We start from the raw sequence: 25611 nt of genomic DNA, 5'->3' as shown, positions 1-25611 counted from the left end.
TGGATGTCCTTGGCAAGCTCCTGGTCGATATCAGAGTGGGATGGTTTTAGGGCCCCCTGTCCTTCGTTGCCCACAGATGAGGTAGCAGGGAGTGGAAGATCCAGGATGGGGACTGAATTCGTTGTTTTCACCTTATTTCCCTGAAAACTTTTAGAGCTTCCCTCAAGGGGCTTGGAAACCTCAGCTTTTGGAATCCACCCCAGAAATATAGGTGGCTGAGGAGAGAAAGTCAAATTGGGGAAGAGGCCATGTTTTGGCTTCTCTCAACTTATAGGATTTTATGGATTCAAGAACTTTGAGGGGTAGGCCCCACCTCTGACTCACGTGAAACCTTATAATATGGGCTTCTAGCACCCGTCGGGTGTTGGGATCCAGAAAAGAAAGCTCTGGAGTGGTCATCTGGGGGTGGACCCCACCTACTGTTATGTTTTTCAAATTTCTGTTTTCCATATTGTTCTGGGAACTCCCAGAAGGAGGGGATGGGTTGTCCTCAGCCAGCCATGAATGACACACCCCGAGGGGGATCCTCCCCACAGTGATCTGCCAAAACTACTGGCTTACATGTAATCTAAGAATGGTTTTCATTTCATTCTGGTCTGTGTCCTTCCTTGAGACATTTAAGAGTTGATTCCCTGAGTAATTCCTTGAGTGACACACACAGCTACTTTTTGTCTCTGAGGCAGCCCTCAGACTCTTTAGTAGGTAGCATTCTGAGACCCTTGGAGGACTATCTTCTGGGTTCTTCTCTAGGATATGTCCAAGATTCCTCTTCATGTCCTGCCTTAGTTGAAACTTTGTTGAGATCGTCTCATGGAAGCTTCCTGGGAAACTCGATTCAGTCTCTGCTAGATCCTTGCTACTCTGGCCCTGAAGCTGACGGAGCTGTGAGTGAGTGTGTCTGCCTTTTTGCTGAGATGTTTCTGTACATTTACACAGAGACTCTAGATTCCTACTGGCATGGAGGCAGCAGTGTGAGAATAGCCTCCTTGGAATGTGGAGCTCCATTTTATCCTGGGGTTCACTGGTGATATGAAAATGGCCAGGAAGGACAGAGACTGGTACATAGGCATGGGAGGACTGGCTGACCAAAGGAGGGGTGAGAGCTTGAGGACAAGTGGCTTCTTGAGATTTTTGGAATGCAGGGACTAAACCCCACAGACTTTCTTGTTGCTTCTGCAACATATGCCATTTCAGGTGTTGATTTTCAGTTGAGATATGAGAGTCTGACTCAATCTGGGATCTATGGAAAGACACTCCATGGTCCCTAATCTGGGATGGAGAAGAAGATGGTAGGATTGAGAGTGGGGATTGAAGGTGGGCATGGGGCTGGACCTGAGTGAAAGGTGGGGGCTGGGATTGGGGGTTGGTCTGAGAGAAGGGTTGCGGATGTACATTGGAGAGGGGAGGAGGGTGAGAATGGGGAAGTGGTGGAGATTCTGGATCCCACATCTTGACTGCAGAAGCATTACAGATTCCATTGAATAAGACAAAATGAGACCCTAGTGGGGCACTACTACTAGAAACCAGGAGAGTGGCCACCAGGGACTCACTGTGCAGAGAGGGAAGACCCCAAAAGGGCTGGGTATATTTCTGCTGCAAGTTTTCTCCCAAAGTCTTGACATACAGTAGCTGTTGACGAATGCTCAGCTGCTCTGGTTTGCCTGTGATGTCCCAGCCAGTTTTGGGGGCTGTGGTGTCTTGTACGTCAAGTGGCTGCAATGAATTCCCTGAAGACATCCGTTGGTTTTCTGAGCACATTTGTTTTGAAAATAGTCCTTCCTCCTTTTCTTTCTTCTCTAAAATCTGGAAATCCATTCTCTTTTTTATTTGTCTTGCCAAGAATGCCTGACCGTTAAGGCCAAGGAAAGAATGGCTGCTGGCCTCCATGTGATTGGTAGCAGAGTCTCCCCAGAGACAGGTCTCTAGTAGACAGAGGGAAACTTGCTCTCGTTGAAAATCAGAGTGTGATAATGTGGGGAGGAACATGTTCCTGGCAGGAGCCTGACAACAAGAGAATTCTGATATTGACAGACTTGAATGGTCAGTGCCTCTGACTGTTGGGACATAAGTGGACAACCCACCAGGGCTATCTGGAGATGAGTTCTCTGGAAGAGACTTCAATAAGATGGAAACCGATTTAGACTGAGTCACAGTTAAAGGGTGGTCTGTCGGTGGTGAGACAGACAGGCTTGGTGGTCCGTGATGACAAGCTAGTGAATCAAGCTAGTGGATTCATTATCTGGGACAAATTTGGTAAGGCGTTAATATCTTGGGAAAGGGTGCGGTCAAGAGAGAAGATCGTATTCAGAGACAGAGTGGCCTCTGGTTGGAGAATAGGATCCATTGCCTGGGTGTCATGTGGTGGGAGAGGGGGAAGGGCAATGGGTTGGGGTGGGGAATGGTCTGCTGGGAATTTGGACTCCAAGGGAGGAATAGGCTCTGGTGGCATAGAGTGACCCGGTGGTGAGGGTGAAAGAAAGTCAGCTAAGGGTGTCATTGGGTTAGGTGGGAGAACAGAGGGGGGCGGTGGGGATGGGTCAGGTGGTGGGGATGGTGTTAGGTCTCCTGGAGGGACTTCTGAGAAGGCGGAGGACAGAGTAAATGATGACTCAGTCCCAGAAGCTATGGAAGCCAGAGAGGACACAGAGGCAGTATCATCTTCCAGGTCCTCCAGGAACAGCAGCCAATTGACCTCCACGGTTGTGCTATTACACACCTCCCAGGAGGGGTCTGGACATAGCAGTTGACGAAAGCAGATGGTATCGCGATGCTGGCCCCGGGGACTGAAGGAGACAGGATATACACAGCTGCAGCCAGGACCAGAACAAATATATGGGGCCCTGGCAGGTCTGACAGAGGTAGGGGCACCCATTGCATACTGTCCTTTCACATCCCCCCACTTCCTTGAGCTCACAATCTATGTTGTTTCCTTCTCCCCAAGACTTTCACAATCTGGATTTCAAAATCTGAGGATTTTCCCTCCCTTAGCAATCTCATGTTTCACTGAGGCCCTAGAAATTCTGAGACCCTACTAAGAAGCAGGATACAGGAAAGAAGGATTGTGTTTAGTCACCTTTGCAGCAGAGAAAGCACCTTCCTTGCCTCCTCTGCTTCGCGCTGGCAAGCTCTCCCACCTGGGAAACCAGAAAAGTGATGAAGACAGAAGCAAAGAGATCTTTTAGGAGGCAGAGTAGAATGTCCTTTATGGTACCCTTGGTAGATTGGACTTGGAGAGCTCCAAGAATTAGGATTCAAGATCGCACGGTTAATGATAATAATAAAGCTCACGTATGTATGTTGCTTTATCATTCACAAAGGGCTTTCATTCATATATGTATGTCATCCCATGTGAGGCTCAAAAACACCATGTGAGGAACATAGGTCACTGGTTACTCCAAGGAAGAATCTGATCATCCAGGAAGTCAAAGTACTTTCACAAGGTCAGGAGACAGAAGTTCTGACTCTTGACATCTCATATGGCCACTTATTGGGCAACGCCCATTGCCCAGGTCCATCACTGCTTCATGCCCAGAGCTGGGCAGAGCAGGAATCTGAGAAATGTTTCAGGTTCTGACTGCTTTCCCATGAGCCTCTCCTCTGAGGGCTCTGTTTTCTGAGAGGGACTGTATCTAGTGACTGACATCCTCAGAGACCATGGACCTGGGACCTCATGGAAAAGACAGGAAGGGTCACCCTTGGAGAGCTCAGGTGGGATAGGTAGAACCTTACCACTTGGTGTTCCACCTTTTCTTCTCCTCTTGGCTCTGTCCTGACACTGAGAACAATAAGAAAAGAATGAGGGGCTGGGACTCATTGGTCTCACTTCTCTGTTTAGGAAAGTCAGATATTTGTTATCCAAGAATAATATGACTCTCTATTTTAATTCCTATAATTTTGCGTTCCTTCCTTTTATTAATTTTTAAAGGTGATAAAATTCTTTCAGTTTTTCCTTCTTTGAAAACCTCGAAGGAGGATTTTCGGCTATGAGGTCCACACTTGATATTCTCAGTCAGAAGTCCTCTGCTCAAGGAGGGCATAGACTCTGAGGCCCACAGTCACATCTGTGCTTCCTCAGATAGGCCCCTGTATCCTGGGACAGAGCTCTTGCTCCAGCATCTGCTCAGAGACTCAGCTCTGTTCTCCTGATCTGCCCAACACGAAGGAAGGCTTGGCAAGTGGCGCCTGACATGGCAAGATGACTCATGATCAAGTGCTGGGAACGGTGTTCTCCTACACAGATCTGAAATGCTAAATAACTGAATCAAGGACTACAGAATCACTGTTTGGGATTTTATTTGGGAACCTACCAGCACACCCAGACAGTCTGTGAGCTTTAAATGGAATCCTTAGTCCTCCCTGAAGCCCTAGTTCTGCCTGTTCTCTTCCCCTAAGAGAGCAATGGTCTGTCCTCTCCTCAGACTTCCCATTTTAGGTGTCTCTCTGGCCCAGCCAAACTCATTTAAAAATGTGAGAAAGGGAACAGGAAAATAAAGAATTATTCTTTGAGGAGTGACTTTTGGTTCCAGCTCCAACACTTAAAGAGCTTGGGAGTCTTTACTACGGTCCTTAGGAGAAGCAAAAGCTGAGCAAACTGAAAATCAGTGGCTTTTCTTGAAGTCACCAGAGAATTGAGGTTGCAGGGCAAACTACTACCCAAAATCTTCAGAGAGGGTGAATGCAGAGAATCACAGTTAAGATCAGCTTACCTGGAGCAGAAGCCACTAGAGCCATAAACTGGTAGAAACACGTAAAAGACACTGACAAACTGCTGAGGATGCATGTGGGCTAGCATGAAAGTGAGAAACTCCTGGAGGACCGTTTAAGGGGAGGCCCCACCTACTCGTGAGTTTTACTTCCAGGAACCCTACTAAGTTCTCACAGTGAAGAACCATGAAGAAACTCTGATGTTTCTGGCACGGGAGGGTGGGGGAGAAAGGTTACCATTTTGAAAGGATTTTGAAATATCCCGAATGTGCTCCGTAATAGAAGCCTCCTCAGCAGGGGAAAAGACTACCAAGCCTTATCCCACGTGGGTGAAGGGCAGTTACCCAACTGCAGCCCCCTGTAGCCTTCCCGTCTCATCTAAAGAGTTGAAAGAAAAGAAAAAAAAAGCTTAGAAACACTTGTGAACGTCACAACCCAGGGACACAGGCCCACTAAAAGATTTAATTATATCCCCTCCCTTAACACCTTCCCACCGCGTCCCCAGGGCTGCAGTATAGTGATGGGATCATAGCTGAAAGAGTTGCAAGGCATGGGCTCTGTTTAAGGAGGAGATTTAGGGGAACCTAAAGACACAAGAAACACAAAAACAAGGACACTAGAGGAAATGGAAGCCTCTGATACGCACAGCTACGGTAAATATTAAACACAGCCCAACACCTAGCCAGATGAGCATAAAACTTCACACTAAAGGTTTATTTATTTCAGTTCCTATTTCCTAATACAGCGTGTCTGGCTTTCAACCAAAAATTACAAGGCATCCTAAAAGGCAAGAAAAAACAGTCTAAACAGACAAAGCAAGCATCAGATCCACATTCACATTGACACAGGTTTTGGAATTATCACACATAGAATCCAAAATAACCATGATTAGTATGTTAAGGGCTCTGATGGAAAAAATAGATGGCACACAAGAACAGATGAGGAATGTCAACAGACAGAGGGAAATTCTAAGAAAGAATCAAAAGGGAATGTTAGAAACCAAAAACACTACAAGAAATGGAGAAGGCCTGTGATTGGCTCATCTGTAGATTGCATACGGCCAAGGAAGGAATATGTGAGTTTGAATATATGTCAATAGAAACTTTGCAAACTGAAATGCACAGAGAGAAAGAAAAAAAGTTTTAAAGCCCAGAATATCCAAGAACTGTGAGACAGTTTCAAAATATGTAGCATGTGTAATTGGCATACCAGAAGGAGAAAAGAGAAAGAACAGAGTAGAAAAATATTTGAAGTAATGATGGCCAAGGATTTTCCAAAATTAATGACAGGTTAACCATAGATTGTAGAAGCTCAGAAAAGACCCCAACAAGATAAATACTAAAAAAGTCTATACTTGGACATATCGTCTTCAAACTGTAGGAAACCAAAAGATAAATCTTGAAAGAATCCAGAGGAAAATAAACACCCTACATCTAGAGGAACAAGGATGAGAATTGTGGGATTCTCATCATAAACCACGCAAGCAAGAAGAGAGTGAAGTGAAATATTTAAAGTGTTGAAAGAAGAAAAAACACCACCCACCTAGAATTTTCTATCTAGTGAGATTATCATTCAAAAGTGAAGGAGAAATAAAACCTTTCTCAGACAAACAAAAACTGAGGGAATTCATCAGCAGCAGACCTGCTCTGCAATAAATATTTTTAAAAAGTTCCTCAGGGAGAAGGAAAATGATAACTTGGATCCTCATTAAAAAGAGGAAGAGAAGGAATAAATTAAGGTAAAATGAAACTTTTTTTTTTCTTATTCTCAATTGAGCTAATAATAATAGTGACAATGTATTGGGTGATTATAGTATATGGATAAGTGAAAGGAATGAAAACACTGATACAGAGGACTTACATTAGTTATAAATGTATATTACAAACTCTACAGCAACCACTGAAATTTTTTTTAAAGAACAATTGATATAGTAAGAGATGAGAGAAAATGGAATCATATAAAATGCTTATGTAAAACCAGAAAACGCAGAAAAAGAGAAGAAAAAAGAATAGATATAATGAATAGTAAACAGTTATAGACATTGTAGATATGAGTCCTACCGTATTTTTAAAAAATCACTAAATATAAATCGTGTAAATTCACCAGTTAAAAAACAGAGACTGTCAGTGCATAAAAAAACAACACCCAATTAAATATTGTATACAAAATGCCCGCTTTAAAAATAAAGATACAGATAGATTACAAATAAAGACAGAGAAAAATGTACCATGCTAACACTAACCAAAAGAAAACAGGAGTAGCTATATTAATTTCAGACAAAGCAGACTTCAGAACAAGGAAAACTATCAGGGATAAAGAGGGGTATTACATAACCATAAAGGGTCCATGCTCCAACAAGACACACAGTCCTCAACATGTATACATCTAACAACATAGTGTCAAAATATGAGGCAAAAACTGGTAGAACTGCAAAGAGAAATAGTTGAATCCATTGTTATGTTTGGAGATTTCACCCTCTCCCTCAGAAATGGACAGATTCAGCAGGCAGAAAATCAGTATAGATGCAGTTGACCTGAACAGCACCATCAGTCAACGTGATCTAATTGACATTTTTTAGAGTACTTCATCCGATAATACACATTCTTCTCAAACTCTCATGGAACATTCACCAAGATAGACCACGTTCTTGGCCACAAAACACACTTTAACAAAAATAAATAGAGATTGTACAAAGTATGTTTTCAGACCATAATGGAATTAAACTAGGAATCAATTACAGAAGGATAGCTGGAAATCCTAAAATGTTTGGAGATTAAACAACACGCTACTAAACACATTGGCCAAGGAAGAAGTCTCAAAGTATTTTAAACAAAATGAAAATTAAAATAGAACTTAGTAAAATTTATAAGGTATAGCAAAAGCAGTACTTAGTGGGAAATTGATAGCATTGAATGCATCTATTTGAAAAGAAAGATTTGATATTTCTGAGGGACCTGATTTACTTACCTGATTGATGTCTCTCTCTGTCCGAAATATTGGGAAACATGGACTCCTCTTTAGGTAGCAGAGTGACAGAAGAAGGAGCCCCACCCCACACAGGAAGGCAGGGATGGGAATACCTAGGAACTGAAGCTGGAGCTCAGCCATGGTGCATTAACATTCCTCAGACAAAGAGGGTGATCTGCATCACCAGAAGTGCACTGCCACCTCAGGCAGCTGGGCATTAAGAGTGCACATTCTAGACTAGAGTTCCAGGCCCGCATCACAGAGCTTTAGCATAGACACCAAAGGTCCTTGAAGGTCGGGGAGGGGAAAACACAGAAGTGATGAACCCACAACCCTTCCCCCACCATCCAGGCCAGCAAATCAGTCCACCCCTCTGAGGCCCTTTAGATACTTCCAACTTACCTTCCAACTCCACATATTCACCATAGCATATATTTCACCTTGGTGAAATTTTCTATTTATTCTGTTACCCAGCTATTACCTAAGAGCCTTTTATTGCTTGGCGATCTCCTTTTGGACCCCCACGTCATCTTTGAAAGTCGGTCCTGTGCCCAGGGATTTACATCCCCAAGATCTACTCGGCCTTCAACTAAAACTTCCCCTCATACATAATGTGTTTTTACCTGTATGAAACCAGAAATACACTCAGCAGCAGCCCCACCTCCCATTATCTCCTCAAAAGAATCCACTATCACCAAAAAGCATGAGAGAACAGAGTAGCCTGTATCAACCAACAGAAAGCATGAGAAAGAGGGCCACAAGGGCGTGGCGCATCCGTGGACCCAGGGCAAACAACTTGAAAATGTTTGGTAGTTCTTCTTTTCCCCGAATCCCTCTTAGGCTAGTCAGCCTCTAAAGGTTCTCAAATCTGGCCTCCTCCACCCATACGGTGTCTCACCCTGCTGCTCCCTCTTTTTCTCTGCCAAATCCCCTCCTCCCAGCAAAATTTTAAACTTTTCCATTATTTTACAGAGCAATTGTGCTGGACCATGACCTGCAGAGTCAAACTCATCTTGATTTAGGGACTAGGCTTCTCTTTAGCATAACTTCTAGTGAGCACAGTTGTAATCATATTTGACAGTACCTTTAGATTTTGTTTGAATCACACCTATGGTTACTTCTTCCATGAAAGGTTTTATGATTTTTTCCCCATCTACTTTCTATCTTTTCCCCAAAATTCCCATTGACATCTCTGTACCTTTTTAAACAATAATGTCATTATTGTTGATGGTGTATATATATTTATTTCATCTCCCCCCACGCTAGCTAGTCATTTAATAGTTATAACTTTTACAGCTTCATTGTTTAGTGCTAAACTGCTGGAATGAAGCCCTGTGTCATGTCCTCCCTTTGCGTGCCCACATTCCCTCGCTGAGTCTGATGAACCTATCTTGGCCGCAGACACCCAATCCTTTCCCTCCCATGTGAGAGGGTTTACCAGTAATGACAGCTCCTTTCTTTCCCTGTCTTCTCCCTCATCCACAGCTTCACCATCGTCTCTACCCAAAAGGAAGGTACACTTCAAGCCCACCCCTCTCATGTACCCTCCCTCGACTGCAGAAGGTCTCTGTTCAGACAAATCCCTCTATGTATCTTTTCTTCTCTGGCATTGCTTTTTTATAGCAAGTCTGGTCCTGACTGCCCCTAAGGTCCCCAGGACTGATGATTGTAAAATCATCCTTTAAAGTCTGAGCAAGATAAGCTCCACCAACAATAGTTTCAGGTCGGGCCGGCCCCATGGTCGAGTGGTTAAGTTTGCACACTCTGCTTTGGTGGCCCAGCGTTTCGCCGGTTTGGATCCTGGGCGCGGACATGGCACATTCATGGACATTCGTGTGTGTGTGTGTGTGTGTGTGTGTGTGTGTGTGTGTGTGTGTGTGTGCTGATAGAGAAAGAGGAGGGAGGGAGCGGAGACAGAGACAAAGTGGAGAGATATCGAAAATGGGTCAAAATACTAATGGGTACACCTGGATAAAGGGTATATGGTTGTTTACCATCCATGCAACTTTTCCACAAGTTTATCTTTAAATAAATACATTTTAAAAATGGACCGTTGGCTGTTGTCCCAAATTTTGCCTAACCTTTGAGATTTCTGGCTTTGATTCCCACAGCTGCCATCACTAGCGTACCCAAACCCCAGAAGTGTGCAATGGTGACTTTAAAACAGTTGTCGCAGGTTCTGTCCCAGGCAAGAAACCCTGGATCCTCTTCGCACATTTAAAGTGTGCTAACATTCCAACAGGGTTTCACAAAATACTGGAAAAGAGCATCCCCCCCAAAATTTTTTTTAAAAAAATTATGCATAATATAAAACAAAAACCAAAGCAAAGAACAAAATATTCAACATGTGTACAGCATGAAACCCTTAATTTCTTCCTTATCTGGTGCCACTGGGTCGTCCGTCTTCTGGGGTTTTGTGGTGTGAGTTGGTTTGCCGGCACTTCCTCTGCTCTGCTAGTCAGTTACCACTCCTGCACCGGATTTCCGTCTTCAAAAAATGTGTTGACATCTTTTGTCATATCTTCTCCCCATCTTGTCATCCTCAAGGGCCTTATTCTTTTTAAATCCTTTACTTGTTTTAGCAGCTTTATTGAAATAGAGTTCACATACTATACAACTTACCCATTTAAAGTGTATAATTCCATGATTTTTAGTATATTCACAGATGGGTAACCATCACCACAGTCAATTTTAAAGCATTTTCATGACTTCAAAAAGAAACTTCATAACCTTTAGCTGTCATGCCCCTGTCCTCTCATCCCCCCAGCCCTAAGCGACCACTAGTCTACTTCCTCTCTCTCTAGATTTCCCTGTTCTGGACAATTTCGTATGAAGGGAATCATATGAGGTTATTTGTGACTGGCCTCTTTCACTTCTGCGTAATGTTGTCAGGGTTTGTGCATATTGTAGCATGTATCAGTACTTTTTATTGCCAAAAAATATTACATTGTGTGGATATACCGTAATTTATTTACCCATTCGTCAGTTGATGGACGTTTAGGTTGTTTCTGTCTTTTGACCGTTATGAATAATACTGCTATGGACATTTGTGTACAAGTTTTTGTGTGGACGTATGTTTTCATTTCTCTTGAGTGTCTAGCTAGAAGTGGAATTTCTAGGTAATATGGTAATTCTGTGTTTAACTTTTGAGGAACTGCCAGATGGTTTTCCAAAACAGCTGCACCATTTTTCATACCCACCAGCAGCGTAGAAGGGTTTCAGTTTCTCGGCCTTCTAACACTTGCTATTATCTAACTTTTTGATTCTAGCCATCCTGTGTGTGAAGTGCTATCTCACAGTGGTTTTGATTTGCATTTCCCTGGTGACTAATGATGTGGAGCATCTTTTCATGTAATATTTTACTTTTGGGGAAGGAGAGGAGATAAAAAAGTGTTTGATCTCCTGTGTTTAACTCATCATACAGTAGCTTGTTTTAAATGTATTACAGGAAAAAAACTTTCTTCTAAATCTTTGAAAACACTTGCATGGTGATGTGAAGTCCTTATCACATGTACCGTTTTCTCCTTCTGTGCTCTCTACGTGCTGCAGTCACTGTGTGACTGAGGGACTGCAACACCGTGCACTGCATTTGCTTAGGAAGATTCCTTTCTGCGTGGGGTGGAGGGAGGAGTTAACTCAGTGACTTCTCAGGCTTGACTACAGGGCTGAGCAGAACTGATGGCCAGAGCATCTAAAGCTCAGTGCGTTTCCTCCCCATGGCTCTGTCCATCTGTTTTGGGTCAGTGAGCTCCACAGGTAGTAAATGTCAAAGAAACATGAGAGCTGTGACATGGGCACAAAGCATACACCTGAGAGACGGACGGCAGGATGTTCCCATGGGCTTTTGCCCCTTAACCGTAGTGTAGGAGACGGGCCGTATCACACGTGCCAGATGATAACAGTGAAAGTGGGGTCAGGGGTACATGGGAAGTTCCACTGCTCTTGTGCGTGTTTAAACATTTCTGTAATAGAAGCTTAAAATAATGAAAGAAGCTGGGTGCCTCCTAAAGAGAGGGAGGGGACGAGAGGATACCTGGCAAGGGGGCTCAGTCCGTCAAGATGAGGGTTCAGCTCTCTCAATAAGGACATTTCAGGAAGTGTAATCATTGAGGTTAGGAAGGAAACCTCTTTTCATATAACAGGAAAGAAGGAAAGGAGGAACGGGAAAAGGTTTTTGTGAAGCTTTATTGACGGAAAGTTCCTGTCTCCTGACTTCTAGTTCCTCTGTGATCAGTGGTCCAGCACATCTACTGAGCAAATGGAGACAGCCTAAATTTGAGGAAAGTGAAGGAGATTTGAAATAAATTTGAGTGTCCCTGGAGAGAGAATGGAGTAAGGAAACAGCGACCTAAGCTCCATTTGTTTTGTTCTCATGTTAGTAAGCATGGGATAATTCTTTGTGGAATGAGTGAGTGATTTCCAGCTAGTGTTGGGGCTGAATTTACTGTGGCATCGGTAGACTCCATTGTGAGATTTAATCCAATAGTGATCAATTAGATATAGGAAGGCATTTCTGGGAAAGGCAGAGAGATGGGATTTTGCCAGACAGGAAGGATTAAAAGGGATTGGATGGGGCCCATTAGTAGCGGAGCTTTTTAAATGTTGGTTACCTGACAGACCATCAAGTCTACCCCGGAGAGGGAGGAAATGTAAACAAGAGCTTGACGGACAGACAAGGAGTAAGTGGAAAAATGAATGGCCTGGAGTTGAAAAGTTAACAAGGGGCATGTGAATCAGAAGAATGAGAGACGAGGCCAAAGGGTGGAATGTCCGACTGTAATAATCTGGATGGCTGAAGTGTTCCTGGTGATAAGCTCTGGAGTGTGGCAGTAACTACACTGGAATGGAAGGAAAGGACCCTAAGATGAGATGATGTAGAAACTGAGAGGCTGGTCTTTGGCTGGTCTATCCACATCGATGGTAGAGCCCTCCGTGGCCTCCTCACCTCTTCAAGTCTCCTGCCCTGGGCCCCATCCCCTTCCCAGGACCTCCACAGAATCTGCATTCTTTCTTTGACCTCAAGTTTCAGACATTGTGGGGTCAATGGCATAACTCTGGACAAGAAGATACAAGTGTGGAGTGAGAGAGGCTGTAGTGGACACCGGTTTTGTTTTTGGTTTTTGTTTTAACACCTAGCGTTCACAAGTCTTTCTGGGAAAACTACCTCCAGTGCCCTCTGGGATACTCACCCCATTTGTGTAGAGTGTGCCTGCGTGCGTGTGCGGTTTTGTTACAATAGTTACCATTATACTTGTATCTTTTCTAATGTCCTCAAATTCCTTTCCCTTACTTGGAGTCTTATTTCGTTTGTCACCTATATCTTGACCCCCTCTTTTTACTTACAGAACAATCATTTTATTCTATTTTTCCCTTTTTCTCCTCCCTTCCATTTTTAAAATCATGTTGTTTTTAGAAAACAAAATTGGTATTTAATTTTTCCACCCTTGTAACCATCTTTATTTTACTTAGACATCTACAACTTAATGTATTTAACGCTCACCATCATAATGCTTTTTGAATTTTGCCCCAGTTGACACTCAGCCAATTTTTGAGTCCCAGTCTGTCTAAGTGGAGTTGCCTTTCCTCCCAACCCCTATTGTAAGGGTGGGTATGTGTGCAGTCCATGGTGAGACCCCCATATATCTGTAACCTGGTGCATAGTCTGGGACTCATCTCTGGTTCATGAGCTGCAGGTGTTCTGGGGGAGACCAATTCAAGGCCGTGAATATCAGAGGCAGCACTTCCATCCCGACAGGTGAACTGTACACACTAAGGGCAAGATCTTGTATATTCTTATTAAGCATAGATGGAAGGAAGGCAGCAAGATCACCTTCCCCAAAGAGGGGGATGCCATGCCTCATGACCTCCCTGCAGATATTGTTTAGTATTCAAAGAACAGCCCAGTGCCTTTTTGGAATAAGGCATCAGTGTGCTGTGCAGTGCCTGGATCAGCCTCAAGGTGGTGATGCCTGGATCAGATTGAGGAGGGGGCGGGGGGAACAGGAAACAGGACAGGGTCACCATATGGATGATGAGGCATAAAGCTTTGTTCTACCAGCAAGGTCCTTCTTTCCCCTCTTCATCTTTTCTTCCCTCCTCGCTTACTCCAAGTCATCTTTTCCTTACTCTCAGCTTTATTTTATCCTGGGAGGTAGGTGGCTACCTGGTCAACATTGTTACTACTGGCAGCTGAGTGATGCTTTTGCTCTGCAACAAAATGTCATTGGGCAGTCTGAAGAAATACCTACAGAGGGGAACCACTTCCCCTAGGTGCCTTTCCAGTAGGGAAACCTCAATGTAAAGTTTAAAGTATTCTTCCCTAACACTTTAATATGACTCACATGACAGATTCTTAAGGAGTGTCTGTGCTGTTCCTAGCCCCTCCCCCACCAGCCCAGGATCCACTGCAGCAATACCCTCCCCCACCCCCCAAATCCCATTCAGGGTTCACCCACCTGTGGGGTCCTCTGGTCACTGACCTCTAAATCATGATGAAGCCACTGTTTTCTCTTCATTGTTGTTTTATGAACTGCATACCTATTCTTGACCCTCTTCGGATAGAGAAGACCTGTCTTCCCTACTCTCTGAAGGATGTAAAACATTCAGTGAGCGGAAGGTGTGGGCTGCTCTACACTTTCGTTAAGGCTAAGCGAAGAGGCAGGAGGCAGAACCCACCTCCTCAAACTTCATCAGGGAGGAAATGGGCTTTTGGGGGCACGTGATATCTCTTTGTCAACAAGAGCTCCAGAGCACTGGTGACCTTTCAGAAGCCAGAGGAAGCAATCAGTAAGAGCTGAACTCACTCCTCCTTTTCCCTAAGCACAAGCCCTGAGTTACCTGAAACCCATGCCCCCAACACAGGACGCAGAAAAGACATCACTATTATTAGAGAATCATTTATTGGGGAGAATTAATATTCTCCACAAGAAGGAATTATTTTGCGGTGGGAAATTTTCCGCTCTCGAAACGCTGGAAAAGCGTTTTCTGTTGACATAGAGACGGATCCCTAAACATAGTGCCTTTAGCAGTGGTGAGAACAGCTGGAGGCCCCTGGGCCGGCTTGACGCCTGCAGCTGGAGCTTGGATGGGGCACATGCTCCCTGCGGGGCACAGATAAGGGACGCTTCTGATCCAATAGCTGATCTTTAAGCGCCACGACTTTCTGAGGGTGTCTGTTCTGGTCTCTGATCCGTCTAGAACATGTAGGATAATTCTGGCCAGCAAAGACAACTTCTTGGTGGCAGGACTTGGCCTTTGGCACTTTACAGGAGGGAGCCCTGTAGTTGGAAGGATGCCCCTGGAGGGGCTCTGCCTGGGCCTGCTCTTCTGCCTTCTGCTCAGTTTTCACAAACTTCCTCAGGGAAGGAAGGGGCTCTTGAGGGCGGGTGACCTCTGTTGCACACCGCTGCCCCAGTTTCTCCACTGGGAACTTCCCAGGGACCGTCCTGGTCTTCTGAGCCGTGGTGGTCCCAGTAACGGCAGCTCTCCCTTTAACCAGGCCTCTGCTCTGTGCAGATGATATGGGGCGGCCCTTTTCCTGGGGATGTTCTTGCTTTTTGCCTTTTGTCCCAGGACGAAGCCATTGAAAAATGTGGTTCATCTTTTTTCTGAACAGACTTTCAGGAGGAGGCTGTGCCTTCTGTGATGAGGTCTGGGAAGACTTGCTCCCAAGCGTCTCCTCTGATGCTGTGATCTGAGTAGGGAAACTCTTTCTTGTAGGCTGGGATGTCCCCAACCCTGCATCCCCTCCACCAAGCTCTTCTTTGTTGGGGCCTGGAGGGCTCAGTCTCATTGTAGCTGGTGGGAATTTCTTATCCTCGGACCTCTTTAGGTCTTTCTTAGGGACCCAAGGCTCCTTCCGCTGCTGCCTGCTGATCCCACTGTCCTCCAGATGGACATGCAGCACCTGGGAAGCTCCCATGTCCCCACTGGAGACACCGTGGGCATGAGTCAGTGAGGCCTTGTAAGTCAAGCTCTCTGAGGCAGGGGCCCTGTCAGTGTGTTGGCCTTGGACCTGGCTCTGATTCCTCTTCTCTAGTTTCGACTTTAATTCCCCAAACAGATGTTCCTTAAGATCCGATGACTTTGGGTCTTGGGGAACTTGTCTTTTTGGTGCAGGGCTTTCAATGGTCCCAGTAATTTCTATTTTACTGTGATTCTCACATATCATTTGGGAGCTTCCTGGCTTGCTGGTTGTCAACACATTACCAGTTTTTGACTGCACAGCGTTGAGCTCCTTGGCCCTGAATATGTCCCTGGTCGTGTTGTGCCCGGAAAAGGGTTCCGACTTCATCTTTTTGTCCTGTCGCCCTTCTCTTCTATCACTGGAACTCACTCTCTCATCTTTTGTCTCATGTTTGGCACCAGCTTGCCTTGCAGGCAGCTCTGGGGGGCATCTGTTGCCTAGCTGAGTAAATTTCTGACTCGCTTTGCCTGTGATACCACATGTGACAGGCAGATGAGTCTGCCTGGCACCCTTACTCCTCTGAACAACCTCTGCAATCTCTTGCTTGATACCAGAGGGTGATTGTCTCGGCACCCCTTGTCCTTCCCTGCCCATAGGTGAAGTAGCAGGGCAAAGACGATCCAGGACCAGGGCTGAATTTGTTGTTTCCGCTTTTTCTTGAAGAACAGATTTAGAGCTTCCTCTATGGGGCTCGAAGCCCTCGGATTTGGAGTCGACTTCCAAAGTTGGGTTATTTGAGGGGGGACAGTAGAAATAGGGCAAGGACTGGGATGCAGCATCTTCCAATTTAAACGCCTGTATGGATTCAAGGACCCTGCAGGGAAGGCCCCACTCCATCCTCATACGGAAACTTTTAATATGGGTTTCCATCATCTGTTGTGCACTGGAATCAATGAAGCAAAGCTCCTGGAAGGTATTCAGGGAGGAGTCCCCACCCACTGAAGGTGGCAAACTCCTCTGTATTATTTGGGTGCGGGATTTGTCAGAAAGCAGCAATGTCTGCTTGCTAGCATGCCATGAACTGCGCACCGTCCCAGGGAGCCGAGCCTCACTGATTTCCTCAAACTTCTTGCTCAAATGTGCTTTCAGGACATTTTCAAGTTGTTTCTGATCTAGACTTTCCTCCAAGGCCCTTGAAGTTTTCCCTGACAGACTTGCCTTGTGACTATTTAGGTCTTTCTCAGAGTCATCTGCCGGATCTTTATCTGAAGAGCTCTCTGGGTCACTCAACAGATGAGCTTTTGGGCCGTTCTCTGGGCTGTGCCCCTGATCCTTCCCCATCTCCTTCTCTACCTGAAGCAGTTCTGAACCCCTCTCATGGAAGCTTTTGGATTGGCTCAATCCAACATTTAGATCTTTGTTCACCGAGATCCATGAGAGTCCACGATTGCTCTCTGACTTAGCTATCTCTGAGAAATCTCTTGGAGGCATCATCAGTGACAGACACTCACAGATCCTGCGGGGCAGGCCCCACCGGTGTTGGATGAGCCTCTTTCGAAGGTGATGTTCCAGTTTCTTCCTCAGCTCATCACTGAGAGGAAACTCTACGGGAAGGGTGGAGATGGAGGCATGGGCCTGGGAGGCCTGATGGTAAGGAAAGTTGGGAGCTGAAGAACAAAATTCTTCCTGAGATCTTTGGACTACAGAGGGGGAACCCCACAAACTTTCCTGTTGCTTCTGCAACACTTTCCATTCCAGTTGTTGAATTTCAGATGAGGTGAGAGACTCTGATTCATCCTGGGGTCTATGGTAACACACTCCACAGATCCTTATCTGGGGTAGAGGACCAGATGGTAGGATTGGGAGTGGGGATTTAAGGTGGGCCTGGGACTTGACCTGAGTGAGAGGTAGGGGCTGGGATTGGGGCAGGGTTTGAGGCAAGGGTTGGGGCTGGATCTCAGGCAAGGATGGAGGTGGGCGATGGAGAGGTACTGGGGATTCTTGGCCCGTGGAGGCATTTGAGATGGTATTGAAAAGGAAGATTGTGGTGCAGTCACTTGAGTCACGGATAGCAGAGGGCAAGGACTCGCTGTGCAGAGATGGGAGACCCCAGAAGAGCTGCATACATTTTTCCTGTAAATGGTCCTCCAAGATTTTAGGATATGGGGGCTGCTCATGCATGTGCAGCTCCTTTGGTTTGCCTGCACTGCTCCAGAAAGGAAGGGAGAATGCTGAGTCACACTCATCAGCATTTGACTCTGACATTTTCCCCGAAGGATTTAGTTGGTGGCCTGGCCTAAGTTTTTTTGGAAAAGAACCCTTCTCCTTCTCCTTTTCCTTCCACATCAGGAAATCACTCCTCTTTTGGACTTGTCTCTCCAGGAGTGCCAGGACATGAGGGCTGAGAAATGAGAGGTTACCAGGCTCTATAAGGTTAGCTGTAGGGTGTCTCTCCAGAGAGGACTCTGGAGAATGGAGGGCAAGAAACTCTCGATTAAAATCACGTGGTGCCAAGGTGGAAGGTGCTAAGAACAAGTCTTTGGCACAAGCTTGCCACCAGGATAAGTCTGAAATTGACAGGCTTGAATGGTCAGTGCCTCTGATTGTTGGGACATAAGTGGACAACCCACCAGGGCTATCTGGAGATGAGTTCTCTGGAACAGACTTCAATAAGATGGAAACCGATTTAGATTGAGTCACAGTTAAAGGGTGGTCTGTCAGTGGTGAGACAGACAGGCTTGGTGGTCCGTGATGACAAGCCAGTGAGTCATTGGGATTCATTATCTGGGACAAATTTGGTAAGGGGTTAATATCTTGGGAAAGGGTGCGGTCAAGAGAGAAGATCCTATTCAGAGACAGAGTGGCCTCTGGTTGGAGAATAGGATCCATTGCCTGGGTGTCATGTGGTGGGAGAGGGGGAAGGGCAATGGGTTGGGGTGGGGAATGGTCTGCTGGGAATTTGGACTCCAAGGGAGGAATAGGCTCTGGTGGCATAGAGTGACCCGGTGGTGAGGGTGAAAGAAAGTCAGCTAAGGGTGTCATTGGGTTAGGTGAGAGAACGGAGGGGAGCGGTGGGGAAGGGTCAGGTGGAGGGGATGGTGTTAGGTCTCCTGGAGGGACTTCTGAGAAGGCAGAGGACAGAGTGAATGATGACTCAGTCCCAGAAGCTATGGAAGCCATAGAGGACACAGAGGCAGTATCATCTTCCAGGTCCTCCAGGAACAGCAGCCGATTGATCTCAGCAGTTGTGCTATTACACACCTCACAGGAGGGGTCTGGGCATAATAGTTGACGAATGCAGGTGGGATCGAGAGGCCGGCCTAGGGGCCTGCGGGAGACAGGAATTAGAAAACTGTAGCCAGGAGCAGAACAAGGAAAGGAGGACCTGCTGGCCTGTCAGGGGAGGGGCCACCTGAAGCCTGCTGCCCCTTCACAATGCCCCACATCTATGACTTCACCATACACTCAGCAGCCCTCACCCCAAGGCCTTCATTCACATACCCGTTCCAATGGCAAACCCCTCCCATGACTACTGCAGGCTGTACTGAAGCCCTGGAATTGCAGAGAACATGTCAAAGAGGGATCAGGAAAGAAAAGACTAGTCACCTTTTCAGAATAGAAATTAGCCTCCTTTTCTCCTCCGTTTCCCTCTGGTAGTTTCTCCAACCTGGGAAACCAGAAGAGCGAATTACATGTAATAAAGGTAGAAGCATAGGTGTTACACAGGAGTCCCTTTATGGGAGACCCTTGGGATATTAACGGGATATTAACTCTGAAAGACCCAAGAATCAGTAGATGTGGTCAAACGGTCAATGATAATATTAATAAGGTTCACATGTGTTTGTTGCTTCATTTATAAAGTACTGTCACATACATTATCCCATGGGATGTTCAAAACCACCATGTGAGGAACATAGGTCAATGGTTACCTCAAAGAGGAGTCTGATCATCCAGGAAGTCAACGTAGTTTCACAAGGTCAGAAGACAGAAGTTCTGACTCTTGACGTCTCCCACGGCAACCCACTGGGCAACACCCATTGTCCAGGCCCATCACTGCTTCATGCCCAGAGCTGGGCAGAGCAGGAATCTGAGAAATGTCTCGGGTTCTGACTACCTTCCCATGAACCTTTCCTCTGAGGCCTCTATTTTCTGAGAGGGACTCTATCTAGCGGCTGACATCCTCAGAGACCATGGACCTGGGACCTCATGGAGAGGACAGGATGGGTCACCCTTGGAGAGCTCAGGTGGGATAGGTGGAACCTTACCACTTGATGTTCCACCTTTTCTTCTCCTCTTGGCTCTGCCCTGACGCTGAGAACAAAAAGAAAAGAATGAGGAGCGAGGACTTAGTTGGCTTGCTCCTCTCTCTAGGAAACTCAGATATTCATCCAAGATTAATGTCACTCTCTATTTTTATTACTAGCACTTTGTGTTCTTTCCCTTTCTGAATTTCTAAAGGTGATAAGATACTTTCAATTTTTCCTTCTTTGAAAAACTCGAAGGAGGATTTTTGGCTAGAGTCCACACTTGATATTCTCAGTCAGAAGTCCTCTGCTCAAGGAGGGCATAGACTCTGAGGCCCACAGTCACATCTGTGCTTCCTCAGATGGGACCCTGTATCCTGGAACAGAGCTCACACTCCAGTGTCTGCTCAGAGGCTCAGCCCTGCTCTCCTGATCTGCCCAATACAAAGGACGGTTTGGTCGAATGACGCCCGTCATGGGAATGTGACTCATGATCCAGTGCTGGGAACAGTGTTCTCCTACACAGATCCCAAACTCTCTAAATAACCTAATGCAGGGCCGTGAAATCACTGATGGGATTTTATCCGGGAATCCTCCACCACACCCAGATGGTCTGTGAGTTTTAAATGGGAAACAGTCCCAGCTGAACCCCTAGTCCTGCCTGGCCTATTCCCCTAGAAGGATGATGTTCTATCCTCTATTCAGACTTGCCATCTTAGGAGTCTCTCTGGACCAACTCATTTAAAAATGTGGGACTAGAAATGGAAACAACAATAAAAAATGCCTGTTGGTGGCTTGCCCAGGGATCCTTACCTTTTGGTAGATTTTGGTTTTCCAGAAGGTTGGTAAAGATGGAATCCCCACCAGGAAGCACAGGAACAGAAGAAGCAACCACAACCCACACACGATGGTGAGGTTATAGTCACTATCTAAGAATGTTGAGCAGATGCTCAAAAACAACTCAATATGGCTATTCAGAAATGAGAGAACATTCCATTGACTGAACTCCATTTTCTGAATCGCAAGGCTGCCTGAGGCAACTGAGCTCTGAGAGTGTCCGCACTTGCCTATAATCCCAGGCCTGCATCACAGAGCACTGAAGAGTCACAAAGGGTTTCAGAGGGTGGGGGAGGGGACATGAAGAGGGTGTGCCCATGGCCCCTTCCCCCCACCAGCCCAGCTGATCTCTCCATGCATCCTGGGCCCTCCAGGTCCCTCTGCCCTACCCTGCCATCCTATTTTCCAACTCTGTCCGTTCATGAAATCATACAATTACATTAATGAAATTTTCTGCCTGTTCCACCTGTACTCCAGATCTTACCTGGGCCCCCTTTACTGTTTGGAGAGCTTGACTTTGGTTTCACCAATTCCACTGCCTCGAAAGTCTGAAATGCTCCCTGGAATTTTTGCTTGTACCCAGACATTTACACTCAGAATCATATATGTCCTCAAATCCATCTTTCCTTTAGAAAGTTTCTGCCTTACATGAACCCTGATATGGAACTTAAAGTTCTTCTGTACTCATTTGGTTTTGTGAATGTTGAATAACAAATTTTAGTTTTTTGCTTCAGTCAGCCTTTACCATCTTCAGCCAGTGGGGCTGACTCAAATAATTGAAATGAGTAATTCATTATTCAACACTCACAAGACTAAAATCAGTGCAGGCGTACCTCACTTAATGAAAGGGAAATGTTTAGAGAAATGCATCATTAGGCACTTTCACTGTTGTGTGAACATCACACAGTGTACTTACACAAACCTAAGTGGGAGAGCCTACTACACACCTAGGCTATGTGGTGCTACCCGTATGGGACCACTGTCATATATGTGGTCCATCAGTGACCGAAACATCGTTAATATTTTTACGTGGTGCGTGACTGTGGTGGATGACAATGACAAAATGGAGTACCATTTTCAAGGCTTCTAAAATGGAGCTGGGAGGCCATTAAGGAAGTGGGGCTTATGCTTGTACACCACATCCACCACCAGATGTTAACTGAACTTTTGAGCTTTACCTGACAGCAGAGGTCACATCTTGAAGTGTTTCCTCATTCCAAGAAGGGACAGTCTGCCTAGGACCAACTAGGTTCTGGCAAGTCAGCTCACCCCATGCCAGAACCAGTCAGTAACTGTTCACTGTAGACCTTTGTAAGCCTGTGTCCTTTCCTTTTATCTACCCCTGCCTCCTTTGTCTTCCTAGGAGCACATTTGAGCTTCTACTCGAATCTACATCTCCTGAATTGCAATTCTTGAGACCCTCAAATAAACTTTTTGGTTCTTTTGCAGTTTACGCCTCTTATTTGCTGACTTTACATGGTGACAGAAGTGGGATCCCTAGCTACTGACCTTCAATTCTGGTGCCACTTCACAGACACAAGCAAGGTGCCTGCAAAGAATCTTTTGTGCTCTGTCGTCTCCTCCTGGTGGCTCTGGTTCCTGGTGGTAAGTCCTCCTGGGCCTGGACCTCCCATTTTTGGTAGAGGTCCAGACTCTTTCGGTAGGCGTCCTTTGATACTGGTTCTGGCCATCCTTCCGTTGTCAGCTTTGTTAGAAAGGACACAGGCTTACAAAGGTCTACAGTGAACAGTTACTGACTGGTTCTGGCATGGGGTGAGCTGACTTGCCAGAACATAGTTGGTCCTAGGCAGACTGTCCCTTCTTGGAATGAGAAGTTTCTTTGTTAGAAACTTCTGTTTCTTTCACTCCTTTTTGGGGCCTTTGATCCTTTGGTAAGTTCATACAAATGAGAAATCCATTTTCTCAGAGGACCACCAAAGAACAGCCCCACTCTGGGACTCCTGCTGGTTTTGTCTTTAAAGAATACAGACCTTCTACATGTAGATTTCTGTCCCACTGGGCCCAGATTACTCAGGGTGATTTAAGGCTTCACTGGCCTAAATGGGGCTCCTTTGAAATTCCTAAATTGGTTTATCTGTGCACTCAATTGGAAAAAGCCTATCAAACCAAACAAATAAAATGGGAAACTTTTTAAAATTGGTATCTTGAGGCCTCTAAATGAAACACTGAAAAGGACACTTCCTTGCAAGCCATAACAATGTCATAACTAAGAATTTCAAATGATTAAATGTAAATGCCATCAATAAAAGAATATTAACTCCTGCTGTATTCGTCAGGGTTCTCTGGAGAACCAAGGAGATTATATAATATATATATATATATATATATATATATTAATATTGCTATATAATAGAATATATAATCCATTGTATCTATATTTAAATTCACTTATTTAGTTCTATAAATTACATATATACACACAAAATTTATATATGAAAGAAACTTTGGCCTCACCCCTAACTGCCTAAAAGAATTTAAGACAGAAGGCCTGTTCCAGGAAGGAGCTGTCAACGTAGGGAACTCTAGATGTGGTAGAGAAGAAGGTACCTAGCCGGGCCCATTTTACACAAGTTCTCTCTCATTTGTTTAGAGATGGCGCAGCAAACATTTGGTTTTCTGTCTCCTTGTGAATTGACTTCCTCCTCTTTGAAGTCCCAAACCATGACCCCCAACCCCGCGCCTTTGTAAAATATCTAAACCCTAACCATAGGCCTGGCAGACACGCTGTGGACTGAGCAGCAGCATGAAGACCAGGGTCAACCTGATGACATTGTGGGTGGGACTACTGGCTGTTTGTCCTCCACATCCTTGTCCTGGGTGCCCAGGAAGGCAGTCACCCAGCAACTTGCAGTGAGGTGTGGCGTGTGACTATGTTTCAGCCAATGCAATGGGAGTGGAAGTGGTGTGTGCCATTTCCAGGTTGGAACTTTTGAAAGCAGGTGTGTCTTCTCCGTGTTCCTTCTTTCTCCTTGTGCAGATTGGTTGCAGACAATGCTACAGGCATCAGGAATGGCGGAGCCAAGAGACGGGAATTCATGGGTGACTGACACACCCTGTGGAAGAGAACCACCTGCCCAACACGAAACCCACCTTGGCCTGTAAGGTAATCACACATAAATTTCTACTCTCTGGTTATTCTTTTTAGGGATGTGCTTGTTATTTTCTTAACTATTATGGAAATATTTCAAATATGCAGAAGAGTACATAGTATGACCTCTATCTCCGGCCCCAATATCCAGAAAGAACAGACGTTCAATTCTGCCCTATTTGCTTCCGATGTTGCATTCATTTGCTGGGGCTGCCATGACAAAATGCCACACGTAGGGTGGCTTAAACAATAGAAATTTATTTTCTCACGGTTCTGGAGGCCGAAGTTCAAGATCAAGGCGTTGGCCGGTTTAGTCTCTTCTGAGGCCTCTCTCCCCGGCCGCTTCTCCCTGTGTCCTCACACGGTCTTCCCTCTGTGTGTGTCTGAGTTCTAATCTTCTCTTCTTACGTGACTATCAGTCACATTGGATTGGAGCCTACCCATGTGACCTCACTTGACCTTAATTACCTCTTTAGAGGCCCTCTCTCCAAATACAGCCCTATTTTGAGGTCCTGGAGTTAGGACTTCAACATATGAATTTTCAGGGACATGATTCAGCCCACAACGATATCTGTGTTTTTAAGAAGCAAAATGTTGCCGTCACACCTAAAATTCACATTTCCATCCCGTTCTCCTCCCTCCCTCATCATAGGTATCAATATCCTAAAATTAATTACATTCTTTATGATTCCAAGAATATCCATGTGCATGGCTCCATTAACAAAAGATTACATTTTTATGCAGAGTCAAGACATACATGTGTATGTCTCCGTTAACAAATTCTTACATTGTTATGCACTTATAAAATGTACGGGAACAGCATCACACTGCACATGTCCTTCTTTGATTGGCTTTGGGCTATAAATGGGGAAGGAAAAACAGCAGCCGAGGGTAAGAGAATAAATAAATGGCTTATGCATAAAAACCCAAAAGGACAGATTTCCAAGAGCGTCCCAGTTGGTGACCATGTGGAGGTTCTGGGAGAGAGGTGGTTCTGGGAGAGTGGTTACCTGGAGAGGGAGTGGAAGCTCAGTGCCCTTTCCCCATGTCTTGCCCTATGCGTCTGTTCCATCGAGCTATTCCCGAGTCATATCCTTTTCTAATAAACAGGTAATCTAGTAAGTAAGAGGTTTCTCTGAGTTCTGTGAGCTGCCCTAGCAAATTCGTCGAACCGGAGTAGAGAGTCTTGGGAACCTCCTACTGACAGCCAGTTGCTCAGAAGCATAGGCGACAACCCAGACTTGCTGTTGGCACCTGCAGTGGGGGCAGTCTTGTGGGGCTGAACCCTTAACCTGTGGGGTGTGATGCTGTCTCTGGGTACATAGTGTCAGAATCGATTCGAATTGTAGGACACCCAGCTGGTGTCCCAAGAATTGCTTGTTGGTGTGGGGGACTCCCCCGACCCCCAACCCCACACACATTGGAATTGGTACCAGAACCTAGGAACAAACTGTGAAAGATAAGCGTCTTAGCTTGGGTTCCCATAACAAAATGCCATAGCGTGGGTGACTTAAACAACAGAAATTTATTTTCTCACCATTCTGGGGGCTGGAAGCCTGAGAGCAGGATGCCAGCATGGTCAGGTTCTGGCGAGGGCACTCTCCTCAGCTTGCATAAGGTCCCCTTCTCACTGAGTCCTCAGATGGCGGGGTGTGTGTATGCGTGTGAAGAAACAGAAAGAGAGATCTCTTCAACTTCTGATGAGGCCACAGTCCTATCTGATTTAGGTTCCACCATTATGACTTCATTTTCACCATAATTACTTCCTAAAGACCTTGTGTCTGGACATGGTCACAATGGGGGTCAGGGCTTCCATTATATGAACTGTGGGGAGACAGAATTCA

At 45.5% G+C, this 25611-nt stretch overlaps 1 long non-coding RNA gene across 4 annotated transcripts in view; it reads left to right on the top strand.

Annotated features, from left to right (window-relative positions):
• Positions 1-25611, top strand: part of LOC123282602 (uncharacterized) — a 151884-nt gene that overhangs the window by 21883 nt on the left and 104390 nt on the right. For all 4 annotated transcript variants that reach the window (XR_011494112.1, XR_011494113.1, XR_011494111.1 and 1 more), the window contains exons 5-6: positions 22108-22263; positions 23657-23782. This is a non-coding gene — a long non-coding RNA (uncharacterized lncRNA). The remainder of the gene's footprint in view (positions 1-22107; positions 22264-23656; positions 23783-25611) is intronic.

The sequence above is a fragment of the Equus asinus genome, chromosome 14, assembly GCF_041296235.1.
Source record: "Equus asinus isolate D_3611 breed Donkey chromosome 14, EquAss-T2T_v2, whole genome shotgun sequence".
Classification (NCBI taxonomy): domain Eukaryota; kingdom Metazoa; phylum Chordata; class Mammalia; order Perissodactyla; family Equidae; genus Equus; species Equus asinus.
The sequence above is the reverse complement of the archived record's forward strand: the minus strand, read 5'-3'. Positions and strand labels throughout refer to the sequence as shown.